Here is a 14,550-nt window from a genome sequence, read left to right as displayed (position 1 = left end):
AGTTTGACTGCAGTGTGTTCTGGTGAATATCTTTTCTGGTCATGTCTTTTAGGAGTTCTATGTGCTTCCTCTACTTGGACGTCCCTTTGTTCTCCAAATTAGGCAAGTTTTCTGTTATTATTTCACTAAAAAGCCCTTTTAATCCATTCTCTCTCTTTTTTTTTTTTTTTTTTTTTGACAGGCAGAGTGGATAGTGAGAAAGAGAGACAGAGAGAAAGGTCTTCCTTTGCCATTGGTTCACCCTCCAATGGCCACCATGGCCGGCGCACTGCAGCCGGCGCACCGCGCTGATCCGATGGCAGGAGCCAGGTACTTATCCTGGTCTCACATGGGGTGCAGGGCCCAAGTACTCGGGCCATCCTCCACTGTACTCCCGGGCCACAGCAGAGAGCTGGCCTGGAAGAGGGGCAACCGGGACAGAATCCGGCACCCCGACCGGGATAGAACCCGGTGTGCCGGCGCCGCAAGGCGGAGGATTAGCCTAGTGAGCCGCAGCGCCAGCCATTCTCTCTTTTGACACCTTCAGCAACTCCTAAAACTGTATTTTGGGTCATCTGATAGTATCCCATAGATCTCCAACACTGTTTTTTCCCCCTATGTTCATAATTTATTGTACATTTTGAATTCCACATGTTGATATTAGCTTCTCCAGGCATGGGAACTTGACAAATGAAGTAAACTTTATAATCCACTTATGTTGCTTTCACAGCTGGAGTTTTATTAGGCCTTAATTTGAAGTATAAGACCAGCAAAGCAATGCCTCCATATATGGCCAGTACAGAATTCATTCTGCCTGTAAGAGTGTAAGAGTTGAAATATTTTTTAATACTAGTGAACTGGAATTGAGCATCAGTTTCCGGACCTGCCACGATTTTAATCTTGCCAAGGCCACAAATTCTGCAGCCAGTGTCCTTCAATACACACAACCTGGGCCTAGTTCAAGACCAACATTGTTTTTTAGTTTTCTAGTTCCTTCTTTTTTTTGGTCTGATTGTAAGATTTCAGCAAGTCATCTAACTCGGATTTTCTTTCTTCTGCTTCACCAAATGTGTTAAGGTTTTCCACCACATTTTTTGTTTTATTGAATTCTTAATTTCTAAGATTTCATTTTGATTTCTCTTTAAGATCTCAATTTCATGGGAGAAATTTTCTTTCATGTCATGCATGGATTTCATTAATTCATTAACAACTTTCATGTGTTTCAACAATCTAGTTTTTAAAACAAGATGATACTTCCAGCCAAACCTTCCCTATATCCCTCCCTCCCTCAATCCTGCCTTCTCCTTCCTTATTTTTTGAATTTTTGCAATGACATAGTTTCCATTTACTTCATAAATACAAGGTTAACCCTCCACTAAATAAAGAATTCAACAAGTGGTTACTAGAAAAGCCACTGTGCCTCAGACGTATAGGCAAATATCAAATCTCAAAGTGTCAGTTCAACACACTTGGCATCACATTTTTTGTATTCTCTATATCAGTTACTTATGCTATTTAAATTGTCTATTTCATTTGGCATAATGGTCTCCATTTGCATCTGTATTGTGAAAAACAAGATGTCATTTTTTTGTGGCTGAGTACTATTACATTGTGTGTATATATACCACAATGTCTTTATTCATATTCGCTTTTTAGTTGACGGACATCTGGGTTGATTCCAGGTATTGTGAATGAGTCTGCTATAGACATGAGAGTACAGATGGTTTTCATATGCTGATTGCTTTTCCGTGGATTATATTCCCAGGAGTCAGATGACTGGGTCATGTGGTAGATGTATTTTAATATTTCTGAGGAGTTTCCATTCCGTCTTCCAGTATGTACTGGTTTGCATTTTTACCAGCAGTGTCAGGGTACCTTTTCCCCACATCCTATCATTTTTTATGATTTGATTTTTGGGTGAGGGCCATTCTAGCTGGGTGAGGTGAAACCTCATTATTTTTAGTTGCATTTCCCTGATGGCTGGTGATTCTGGGCATCTTTTCATGTGTCTGTTGGCTATTTGTATTTCATCCTTTGATAAATGCCTTTTTATATCCTTGGCCCATTCCCTGACTAGGTTGTTTTTTGTTGTTGTTGCTGAATTTTTTGAGCTCATTAGGTATTCTGGATATTAGTCCTTTATAGATAGTTTGCAGACATTTTTTTCCCATTCTTTCTTTTACCTTTTTAGCTTTATTGTTTCCTTTGCAGTACAGAAGCTTCTTAGCTTGGTGTTGTCCCATTTGTCTATTTTTGCCTTTATTTTCTGTGCTTTGGGATGCCTATGTTTTGCTACATTTTCCCTTATGGTTTTCGCTAGTAATATGATAGCTTCAAGAGTTAAATTTACTTCTCTTATCTATTCTGAGTTGATTGTTGTGTAGGGTGTAGGGTAGAGTTCTGGTTTCATGCTTGTACATGTGTAGATCCAGTTTTCCCATACCATTTGTTGAAGAGTTTGTCATTTCTACGAGGAATGATTTTAGCTAATTTGTCAAAGATGACTTGTTTGTATACATGTGGATCAACTTTTGAGGTCCCTAATCTGTTTCATTTTTCTACCTGTCTGTATTGTGCCAGCATCAGCCTTTTTTGATAATGACTGTCCTGTACTGTGTCTTCCAGTCTTGTATTGAATGCCTCCAGCTTTGTTTTTATTTTGTGCAATTGGTTTAGCAATTTGGAGTTTTTGGGTATTCCACGTGAGTTCTAGGTCATTTTTTCTTGATATGAGAACATGTTTGTTATATTGATAGGAATCACATTGAATGTGTGAATGGGCATTTTGATGGTATTGATTCTTCCCGTTAGTGAATATGAGAGATTTTTTCCATTTTTTGTGTCTTCTGTTTCTTTCCTTAATCTTTTGTGAGTTTTACTACACAGATGTTTTATATCTTTGGTTAGCTGTATCCCAAGGCTATTAAATTTTTGTGGCTCTTGTGAATGGGATTGATTTTAGAAAATGTATAGCCATGGCATTGTTTATGCAAAGGCGGTTGATTTTTGTGTGTTGCTTTTTTATGGTGAGAGTGGGCATTCTTGTTCGTGTTCTAGATCTTATTGGAAATTCTTTGGGTGTTGTTCCATTTGGTGTGTTGCCTGCAGTTGGTTTCTCATATATTGCCTTGTGTTGAGATATTTTTTACTGCATCCAATTTGCTTAAGGTCTCTATGATGAAAAGTCATTAAAAAAAGATAATCAAATTCAATTAGATGTCTCAAGTATGCATGAATACAGGGGCCCTGCTCAGGCCTTTGGAAGCTGAAACTTGGCAATGAGGCAGACTTAACCACTGTTTACATACTGAACCCTAGAGATTCCAGTATTAAGTACATGAGTGGCCGGCGCCGCGGCTCAATAGGCTAATCCTGCGCCTAGCGGCGCCGACACACCAGGTCCTAGTCCCGGTCAGGGTGCCGGATTCTGTCCCGGTTGCCCCTCTTCCAGGCCAGCTCTCTGCTGTGGCCAGGGAGTGCAGTGGAGAATGGCCCAAGTTCTTGGGTCCTGCACCCGCATGGGAGACCAGGATAAGCACTTGGCTCCTGCCTTCGGATCAGCGTGGTGTGCTGGCTGCAGCGCGCCAGCCGCGGCGGTCATTGGAGGGTGAACCAACGGCAAAGGAAGACCTTTTTCTCTGTCTCTCTCTCTCTCGCTGTCCACTCTGCCTGTAAAAAAAACAAAACAAAACAAACAAACAAAAAAAAACATGAGTACTACACTCTCAGCCTTGCTACCCAAGGTGATACCTAAATCAAATAGACCCACTTGGCAGATCACTTCACCCAAAGTGGGAGACAGAATGGCCTATGAATCAGCTGCATACCAAGTATCTGAGCCCTCTGTACTCTTTGCTCCTTCTTTCCTGTCAGGATTTGGGCTTTCCTTCCCTGGATAACAGGAAAAGGGGAAGGAGGTGGGGGTTTAGAACCCCAGAGCAACAGACCTGGGGAGTCAGATGAGAAGGTTGACCAAAGATCTCAGCACTAAAGCAGTTCAGTAGTTGCATTCACTTGAGTGGCGTGTGTGTGTGTGTGGGGGGGGGGATTTCAGCCAAGTTCGGCCCCAGGTGCCACTGACAGCTTTATCAGGGCTCATGACTGTCAATAAGGAGGGTGGTCATGGAGGGCATCACAACCCTTAGTTCCTCAGCCAGGCAAGGGGCCATTCTCCTGAGAACATCCTCTCTCTCACCTCTCGGTCCCTGCATCTCAGTCCCAGACTGTCTTTACACTTTCATAGCCTCGCTCTGGTCAGGGAGTGGGGACTACCACATGGACCACAATTCCTCTGGCTACAGATGAACTCTGCCTGCCAGGGAAGGCTGGAAGGACCAGTGTCCTATTTGGGTGTCTTCCATGCCTTACCACCCTAGCTGGTCAGGCCCTGAGCTGACTCAGCTGGAGTAGCCTGATGTCCTACATAGGCCCATGATGGGACCCTGCTGGTGGAGCACCATGGTCATGCATATGGAGGCCACCTCAACCAGGTTTATGCCAGCAGCTGGGTCACTGTGCAAGAGGAACAACTCTTCCTGGACATCAGCCTCTGTGGTGAGTGTTCCCAAGGTTAAAGTGTTCAATTCAGCCCCAGGGGCTCTTCCAAGTAGGTAACCACATATTCTGTCTGTTGCCACCTGTCCTACCCTGCTCAAGACAGGAAGTGTGGTGGGCTTCCCCAGAGCACATGTGTCAATGGAGCAGGACTGCAGAAAATTAGACTTTGAAGCATGCCTGTGGCCAGCAAGTGTTTACAGCTCAGACCAGCCCCCTAGTCCTTGGGTCATGCCTGGGTTCCGCTGCCCCTGCTATCAGGTCATGATCCCCAAGGCAGGCTGGGCAAAGTCACACTGAATTCCCTATCTCCTGCCTGTGAGGCACCTGCCATGACTCCGGATAGCAAGCAATGGACTTATGATGGCGATGGCTCTCTCGCCTCCTTTAGAGTCACCCGAGTGACACTGTCATCCATGGCCCCCTGCATCCTCACCCACCCATCTCCCAGACATCACTCAGACTTCCATTGAGTGAGCCACATGTTCTGTCTCGAAATATGTTGACTGAGCTCAACCATTCTCTAGAACCCTCTGCTGTGCCCTCAATGTATCATCTCTGGGCACTGGATCTAAACCCTGGGCCTGAAAGAGGCTGCTAATGTCAAGGGCTTCTTGATGGCTCCAGAGATCCTGGTTCACCAGAGGCTCTGTAGATTTCATGCTTTTGTCCAGTGGCAGGGCCCAAACACACTGCAGTGTGCCACTGCACTTAGATTCTGGATGCCACAGGGGTGCATTGGGCTATTCACAAGCCCCTTTGGCACAGGTTGCAGTAACAGCAGGGCCAAGGTGGTCTGAGGGTGTCCACAAACCTGGGATCTGGCAGGTGGGGGGTAGTGTCTTCCCACAATGGGGAGACTGGTCCCCTGCCTCAAGGGCTGTCCCTGAGCCAACAAATGCTCACCTAGAGAATACAGACATCTCTGTTGTGGTTCCTGTGTGGTTGGGTGCCTCCTCAACATGTTCTTCCCTGTCCATTTGGGTTTGCAGTCGACCAGATACCTGTGAATGAGGAGGAACTGTACCTGGATTCTGCACAGTCCAGGTAACTCTCCTGACTATGTGGCCTCTTACTTTGGATGGACCTCTGGGGAGAAACACAACAGGCTATGGAGACCCACTGCACCCACTCAGTCCTAGCCCATCCAATCTCTGGGGCCAACACAGCCTCTTGTATTGGGGATGTCCACAGAGGTTTGTTTGCATTCCTCCTACCCTTTCTCCTATTGCAGCAGTCACTGGGTCCACTCAGATGCAAAGGCCTTTGCAGGGACTTCCTGTGGTCAGGGGAGGCTGGATTGCTCTTTATCCTGGGCTTCTCATGTATGTTTCAGCTTTCCTTTCATGGGTGGCACGAAAGAGGACCTGGGGAGGGATGTAAACCAGCCACCAGAGGAGCTGAGTGATCTGCCTGGGGTGTGGGGTTGTGGAAGGTCTGCAGGGCTAAAGCTCTACAACAGATGCATTTGTGTGAGAGAAGTATGAGGAAGTTGGGCCTCTGTGGTCTCTGAGGCTACCCTACAACTTCAGCAGGGCTCCTTTGCTTAATCTTTAACAGGTGGCCATTTGCTCCCTCATGCTCTCTGTCCGTGTGTGTCAGCTTCAGGCTGTGTCTCTTCCACCCCTATCTCAAAGCTGACCTCTGGTCAGGGAGAGGACAGCAGCTGGAGCCCATATTCCTCTGGCCACAGATCCACTTTGCCTTCAGAGGATTCCAGGAAGTAATCCGCAGTAGTCCAATGACCCATTTCTGAACCTCCCATACCTTCTCACCTCAGCAGACCACGCCCCAAGCTGCTCAAGCTGGAGCAGACTGACATACTGCACAGGCACACGGTGGCTGCCTATCACCAGGCTTACACAGGTGTTTGGGATCTTGAGCAGGAGTAACACCTGTTCATGACTGTCAACCTCAGGAGTATTCCTAGAGCAAAGGGTGCTCCATCAAATTCCAGGGGCTCTCTGGGTATGCAGCCATATGTCCAGCGAGCTGCCACCCATCCTGATTAAGACAGGAATATGCCATAGACTGTCCCAGGGTACACACGTCCAAGTGGCAGGACTCAGATTATAGAGGCTGAAGCTTGCCCTATGGCCAATGATTGTTTATAGCTCTGTCCACTAGTCCTTGAGTTGTGTTTGGGTCCCACTGTCAGGCCATGACCCCCAAGGCAGCCAGAGTACCATCACACTGGCTTCTGCACCTCCTGCCTGTAAAGTGCATGCCAGGAAGCCCAAGGGCAACCAATGGACATGTAAGGCTGATGGTCATCTCCTCCCATGAGATTCACATCCAATGAGGTGTGCAACCTGAACTCTGGCTCCCACAGAGCTGCATTTCAGCCATTTGCCTGCCAGAAGCCCATTGCATTATGGGCAGTAATGACACCATGGGGGCCAACATCATCTGAGGCTGTGCAAGGGACCCAGAAGGCAAGGGTGACATCTTCCTACAATGGGGAGACTGGGGTCCCCTGACTGCCAGGGGAAGCCAACAAGCCAGACTGGTGGCCTAAAGACTTACCTTCCTGCCACCAGGCATGACCCTGAGCCTCTAGGAGGCACATACAGGGAGTATAGGTGGTCCCTTTGTGGTTGGCTGACATCCTGAATGCTCTCTACCTTGTCTGATTTGATTTGCAGTCTACCAGAATCCCGTGAGACATGAGTCCTACCCAGATTCTCCCCAACCCAGGTAGTTTTCTACTTCGCATGCACCCTTGGAGAGGCCACATAGCTCCTGGAGAAACAATGGGATGCAGAGACCTGTTGCACCCATTCAGGACCATATACTCCTGTCTCCAGGGACCATGATGCACCTTACCCTGGGGTTGCCCAGATAGGCTGCCGTTGCCTCTTCCAACTCTACTGTGCAGGCAGCCCCTGCGTCAACTGAAACCACCAAAATCCTAGGGAATTCTGGTGACCACAGTGGCTACCCTGCCTTCCTCAGGGATAATGATACCCCACCCTCTGGCTTACACTCAATTACCATCCTTGCTAGGGTGTTCCATTGTGGATGGTACTAAAAGGGACTGAAGGAGAGACTTGAACAACCCAGCGAATGCTGAGAAATCCACCTGGGGTGTACTTGGGGGCAGGGGGGAGAGGCCTGGGGTGATCGCACAGCAGGTGCATTCATGGCACCAAGACTAGGGGAATGGAAGCATAATTGGGTCTCCAGGGAAACTTACAGCTTCAGCAGGGTTCTTTGTGTTTCAATGGGGAGGAAACCATCCAGGGCATTAGAGTTCTTTGCTCAGTTGCCAGGCAGGCAGCCATTTTCTCAAGTACCTGCTCTATCCCAGCATCTCTGTGTCTTATGTCCAGCTGTGTCACCTCCAACCTACTCAAAGCCACCCTCTGATGGGGGGACCAATCCTGGGGCCCAATTTTACAGGTAAACACTACCTAGCACCTAAGAAAGGCAGAAGTTGGTGGTAGTCTACTCTTCATATTTATGAACATGCAATGCCCTCCCATCACAGCATGCCATGCTGCAATGTGACCCATTTGGAGAAGGTCAACATCCCACCAGAACGTATGATGGGACCATATTCACCTTGTCTGATGGCCATGCTCATGGCAGCCATGTACCACCAGGTTTTTGTCTATGGCTTGGGACCTCGAAGGAAGACAACTTCAGGGCTTTCAGGCTTTGCAGTGAGTAACCGCCAAGGCATGGTACTCCAGTAAGCCCCAGGGGCTCTCCCCAGTAGAGAGCCACCAATCCACCCTGCTGTCACCCATCCCTGCTGAGACTGCAGAGGCTGAAGCACACCCTAGGCCAGTGAGGGTCTACAGCTCAATGAAGCTCCTAGTTTGGGTCACAAACCCCATACCCTTGGCCCCTCTGTGAGGTCGTATCACCTCATGCTGGCCCCAGTGCCTGCAGCATCCCTATAGCTGGGGAGAAATGGTTACTTGAGGCCTATGGCCACCTCCTGAGGGCCATTCATGCCCCAGTGACACTCCCTGAAAGCCACAGCCCCCAGCATCTGCATCCTGCTTCAGGTTCCAGAACTCACATCAAGGACCCTCTGCTGAGCCCCTTGGTCTATCTTCTGAGATCAACTGACTGAACCCCACCCCCACACCTGACACCCTCAGTGTTCTATCTCTAGGCATCATGCCTGAGTCCTCTGCCGGACAGGGGAAACCAAGCCCCGAGACTTTGTGGGTGGTCCCGCAGATCCCAGTGGAACAGTTCACAACAGTTCTGTCGGTTTCAAGTCTCCGCCCAGTGGCAGGATACAGGAAGGGTTTGGTATCCCACCCGACACTTGAAATTGGATGGGAGAGGGCTTTTTGCAACCTAGAGGCCCAGTGGGCTGAAGGCCTGAGGTAGACAGGCCAGGCTGGTGGTCCTTAATGGCACCTGCCCCCCTCCAGGGATGTTTGCCAGCCCAGGCTCCTCCTCAGGATGTAGACATCCCAGTGGTGGGTGCTAGGTGGCTGGCCTGTTTCTTCAATGAGCCTTTCCCCAGTAAGCCTTTTCCCCAAACCTTAATTGGATTTGTAACCAACCAGATGTCTGTAGACGAGGAAGATCCTTACCTGCATAGCCTCCCAGCCAGGTAGGCCTGCTGACCCTGCGGCTGCAGACACTGCAGGTGCACTGAACCCTGCAGAGATCCAAAGAAACACAACAAGCTGTGGGGACACATGGCACCTGCTCAGGATCATGCCCTTGTCTCCAGTAGCAGCGCTTCCCCTCGTCATTGGGGGAGCCCACACTGGTTCCCACTGACTCCTCCCACTCTGCTGTGGAAGCAGTCCCTGGGACTGCTCAGACCCAGTCAGGGCAGACTGACCACCCGACCACCCGACCACCCTGTGGCTTGCACTCCCTGGTGTGTTAGGGAACTCTATCAAGGGGGTGACTCTACATGGGCCCTGAGGAGAGCACCAAGCCAGCCAGCCACAGGCTGAGAAACCGGACTGGAGGGTTAAAGCTGCTTGACAGGTGCATTTGAAGGAACAAAGCCTGGGGGAACCGAGGCTTTCTTAGGTCTTAGGTGACTCACAGGTTCAGTAGGGAGGGCAGCCAGAGCTGTGTGCTGTCTTGCTGAGCAAGCGGCCATTTGTCCAAGTACGTGCCCATTCTCTCCCCACGTCTCAGTATCTGCTGTGTCTCTGTCAGCCTGCTGTGTCGCTAAGCTGCCCCCTGGCCAGGGAGGGAGATGGCTCCTCCTGCGGCCGAGGGCAGGCAGAAGTCAGCACTGGTCCACTTCCCATGTTTCTGAACCTGTCCTGCCCTCCCACCTCAGCAGGCCAGGCCTCAAACTCCCCATCCAGAGCAGTTTGACCCTGTTGGTCATGTTGGACATCCAGACTCGTGGCAGCTGTGTACCTCCAGGTTTATGCCTGTGGCTTGGACCTTGAGCACAAGGAACACCTCTTCAGGGTGGTGAGTACTCCTGCCAGCCCCAGAGGCTCTCCCAGGGTGACAGCCATGGGTCTGCCCTGATGCCACCTGCCAGCCCAGGTGGAGCAGGCATGAGACTGCAGGCTGTAGAATCTGAAGCGTACCTGTGGTCAGTGAAGGTCCAGCGCCCAGATTTTGGGTCACCAAGTTCCCCTGACAAACCTCACCCCTTCACTCCTTTGAGGTCATGTCATCTCATGCCTGCCCCAGTGCCTCCTCCCTGTGAAGTGCTTGCCAGCATCCTGTGGGCTGGTGAGAAACATGCGATGCAAGAGGCCTGGTTCTGGCCCTAGACAATACCGGACAGCCACAGCCCCCAGCACCTGCACTCTCCTCTGGCTTCCAGAGCTCATGCCAAGGGCCCTGTGGTATGCCACTGTCTCTCCTGAGAAGAGCTGACTGAGGCGCCACTCCCCACCACACCTTCAGGGTTCTGTCTCTGGGTATCATGCCTGACTTCTTTGCCACACTGGGGCCACCAACCCCTGAGACTTTGTGTAGCCCCAGAAAGAAATGAGGTTCTGTGGATCTCACATCTCTACCCGGTGGCAGGGCACAGGCATGGTCTAGGGTCCCGCCTGCCACTTGAAATTGTATGAGAGGGCAGGGTTCCAGCCCTTGACAACCCAGAGGCCAGGTGGGCTGGTGCTGGCAGTGCCACTGAAGTGTGGTACAGAGGGTCTGAGGAAATCGGGCCACAGAAGTGTGCATAATACCCTGTCTCAATGGGAAAGGTGGGGCCCCCTGGCTTTGGGGAGACAGTGGACAGGCCAAGCCAGTGGCCAGTAGCACCCCTCTCCTGCCCCTGGGGATGTCTCTGAGCCACCAGACAGCTCCCCCAGGTGATGCTGACATCTCAGTGGCAGCAGCTGTGTGGTCAGCTTGCCTCTGCAAGGCACCCTTCCGTGTCTGATCTAACAGCTGACCAGATATCTGTGAATGAGGGGGAGCCTTACCCAGACACTCTGCTGTCCAGGTAGGTCTGCTGAGCCTGTGGCTGTGGAAGTGGCAGGTGCACCGACACCCACAGGGTCCCCTTAGATCCCAGGAGAAATACGATGAACAAATAGGCTGCGGGGACCCGTGTTACCTACTCAGCCCACGCCCATTGTCTCCAGAGACAGCATTGGTCCTAATTACCAGGGTGCCCACAGTGGGTGCAGGCCCTGGATCAGCTCAGGCCCAGCAGCCTCGCTGGAGGATTCCAGCACTCACATGGCTGGCCTGTATTCCCTTCCTGTCTGTGTCAGGGCTTCCCTCTGGGGATGATGCAGAAAGGGCCCTGAGGAGAACCCTGAGCCAGCCTGCAATAGGCTGAGAAAGTGGCCCAGGTGTGCTGGTTGGGTGAGTGTGCAGGGAGCCCCCAGCACTAATGCTGCTGGACAGGTGCACTGGCAGGAGCAACGTCTGGGGCCACCAAGGCCATGTTCAGTTGGAGTTCGACCCATATGTTCAGCTGCCTGCGACTCAGAGCAGCAGAGCCTTTGCTCCTTGCTGGTTTGGATCCATTTGCCCCAGTACTTGTCTCTCCTCTAGATTCGCTGTCCCTGTGTCTGATTTTCTGGGTCCTATCAAACTGTCTCTGGCCAGGGAAGGAACTCCTGCCGAGGCCCACTTTCCCTTGGCCAATGATGCACTCTGCCTGGGAATGCAGGGAGTAGTTGCTGGTTTTCCTGTGCACCTTTTTTAAACCTGCCTTGCTTCCCACTCAGCAGGCTGCAGCAGGTCAACATTTCACCTGGTCCAGTAAACAATCTCGTGGCAGCCTTTAACAATTGGATTTCTGCCAGCGGCTGGGACCTCTTACAAGAAGAACATGTTTTCACAGCTGTCATTGTCAGCAGTGAGAATGTGCAGGGCAAGATGCTTTTTCAAGGCCAAGGGGCTGTCCCAAGTTGATAGCCAAGTGTCTGACTTACTACCAACCTTACTGGTTGAATGGGTAAGTATGTTGGACTGCCCGGTACACACAGGTTTTTGGCATGGGCTCATATATGGCTGGGTCCACACTCCTTCTTGGGTCTAGCCGGGGTATACCTTATTCCTGTTAGGTCACTGTACCCATGGCAGGTGGGGCACCATCATGCTAGCCTCCATGGGTCCTGTCAGTGAGGTGACAGGACATTGGCAAGGGTACAATGGATATGTGAGACCAGTGGCCACTCCCCTGTGAGTCTGATGCCCTGGTGGCACTCCCGGCCATGGCCCGTGGCGTTTTCACACACCTCTGGGTCCCAGACCTCTGCAGAGCAAGCCATGCGTGTAGTCTCTCCTCTGAGACAAGCTGACTAAGCTCACCAGTCATCTAGAGTGCTCCACTCTGTCCTCAGGACTGCACCACCAGGCTCTAGGTTTAAGCCCTGCATCCAGGAAGGGTCACTTCAGTCCAAGGACTCTGGGTTGCTCTAGAGACCCCAAGTGGGCCAGAGGCCCTAGATTTCATACCTCTGTCCAGTGGCACTACACACAGCAGTGTGCCACTGGCGCCTGACTTTGAATGAGAGGGGGCTGGATTTCAGCCTTTCCTCCTCCCAGAAGCCACTCGGGCTACTGGCCCTCGTGACATGGCAAGGGGACAAGGTAATCTGAAGGTCTGCACAGATCTGGGCCATAGGTCTGCATGATGAACTGCCAGAACCCAGAGTGGGTTCCCCTGGCTCCCAGGGAAGGTGACTGGCTGGTATCTTAAGATCTACCCTTTTGCCTCCCCTGCTATTCCTGAGCCCCCCACTCATTCTCCAAACATAAGTAAACTTGCTGTGGTGTTCCAATAAGACGATAAGACTCATCAGATTACCTGGGTTCAAATTTGTCCTCTGCATCTGATCCAGCTTCTTTTTTTTTTTATTTTTTTTTTTTATTTTTTTTTTTTTTTGACAGGCAGAGTGGACAGTGAGAGAGAGAGAGACAGAGAGAAAGGTCTTCCTTTTTGCCGTTGGTTCACCCTCCAATGGCCGCCGCGGCCGGCGCGCTGCGGCCGGCGCACCGCGCTGATCCGATGGCAGGAGCCAGGAGCCAGGTGCTTTTCCTGGTCTCCCATGGGGTGCAGGGCCCAAGCACCTGGGCCATCCTCCACTGCACTCCCTGGCCACAGCAGAGGGCTGGCCTGGAAGAGGGGCAACCGGGACAGAATCCGGAGCCCCGACCGGGACTAGAACCCGGTGTGCCGGCGCCGCTAGGCGGAGGATTAGCCTAGTGAGCCGCGGCGCCGGCCTGATCCAGCTTCTTGCTCTCACGTGTACCCAGGGAGCAGCATGTGATGGCTCACGTTACTTGGGTGCCTGCCTCCTGTATGGCAGGCCAGGATGCGGTTCCTGATTCCTGGCTTTGGCCTGGCCCACTACTGAAGACATTTGGAGATTGAAACAGCAGCTGGAAGATTTCTCCTTCTTTCTTTCTGTTCCTCTTGGCCTTTCAATTAAATTAAATTTTTAAACATGTTTAGAAAATGGTCACGGAAAATGGAATTAAAAACGAATTCACTGCATTGAAAACTTTTTGAAATCCATGCAGTTTGTTCATAATATGCACTTCCACTAACTTTTAAAAGAACCTTTCCAAATATACTTGTTGCTGTATGTTCATGAATGTCATGGCATATACCATGTTATTTTTAGTAATGTTACATATAGTTTGCTCCTATGAAGCATATTATGATATATGTTTTTGCTATTCTCCAACTTTCCTCCTCTTTTTGCTCTTATGAGCTTTCCTTATGACTTTTATGTGTTTGATTTTAAGGCATTCCCAGGAGCACACCCTCTGTCTGGTATGATTCACCCTTGCCTCTGTCCTATAAATCTGAAAACTATTTTTTGTTTTTGTCAAACAGCGGTATCTTTGCCTACTGGCAATCTTATCCTGAAAGCATATGTAAGAAAGATCAACAATAAGAGAATATCAAAGAGTCTCTGTTGGTTTCTCTTACCGCTCGAAATTTGTCATACAGGTCATGGTCCTTATTCGGTCTCCATCTTGGTGGAAGAATGTGTCATGGTAAGGTCATATGTCAGAGCTCGTTAGCCCAGGCTATCTAGGAACAAGGAACATTCGCAAGCAGAAGGGTGGTACTACTGATAGGTCAGCTCCCAACCATGCCAGACAAGTTAATGGCCATCTTGAACCCTCCAGTGTCCTGAAAAAGATTATCCAAAGAAAACTGCACTTTAGCCAGTGGAGACTAGCATACCATATCCCTGGGCTTTCAACTTAAGGTGCAGAGGTAATCAGAGCTGTCACTCTTAGAATTTTATTCTCTAGGTAGTGCTTTACCTCATTTTTTTTTTACCATTTTTTTTCTCTCCCTTACTTGTTCTATCCATCAACTGCTGTAACCTTTGTCTGGTCTTACCTCTTTTCCATGGAATGCCACCCTGACAGTCACTACCATCTCCATCTTCATCTCTATTCCCACAGTTGCTGTCCTGATTTTCCTTTTCACAGACCTACAGCCAGGTTTGTCTTCAGATCCAGTGCTCTGGGGACTACCATGACCCTTGGGCCACACTTCAGGGACACACACACTCAAGCTGGGATGAGGAAGAGCACATTAGTTGGCACCATAAAGGGACATCACTCAAGAAGTAC

At 50.0% G+C, this 14,550-nt stretch overlaps 1 long non-coding RNA gene and 1 pseudogene across 9 annotated transcripts in view; both read right to left on the bottom strand.

Moving 5' to 3' along the window:
• Window positions 1-14,550, bottom strand: part of LOC103348695 (uncharacterized) — a 126,632-nt gene that overhangs the window by 78,554 nt on the left and 33,528 nt on the right. For 5 of the 9 annotated variants that reach the window (XR_011387375.1, XR_011387374.1, XR_011387376.1 and 2 more), the window contains exons 3-5: window positions 13,892-14,098; window positions 13,177-13,374; window positions 12,761-12,785 (exon numbers count right to left, since the gene is read on the bottom strand). This is a non-coding gene — a long non-coding RNA (uncharacterized lncRNA). Of the gene's footprint in view, window positions 1-2,286; window positions 3,649-5,439; window positions 5,538-9,092; window positions 9,161-12,760; window positions 12,786-13,176; window positions 13,375-13,891; window positions 14,099-14,550 lie in introns of those variants that run through there. The other 4 variants (XR_011387380.1, XR_011387382.1, XR_011387378.1 and 1 more) reach the window with 4 other exon arrangements.
• LOC108176918 (ATP synthase membrane subunit K, mitochondrial pseudogene) lies at window positions 7-938 on the bottom strand (annotated as a pseudogene).

Source organism: Oryctolagus cuniculus, chromosome 3 (assembly GCF_964237555.1).
Source record: "Oryctolagus cuniculus chromosome 3, mOryCun1.1, whole genome shotgun sequence".
In the NCBI taxonomy this organism is placed as follows: domain Eukaryota; kingdom Metazoa; phylum Chordata; class Mammalia; order Lagomorpha; family Leporidae; genus Oryctolagus; species Oryctolagus cuniculus.
This window is presented reverse-complemented; position numbering and strand designations above follow the sequence as displayed.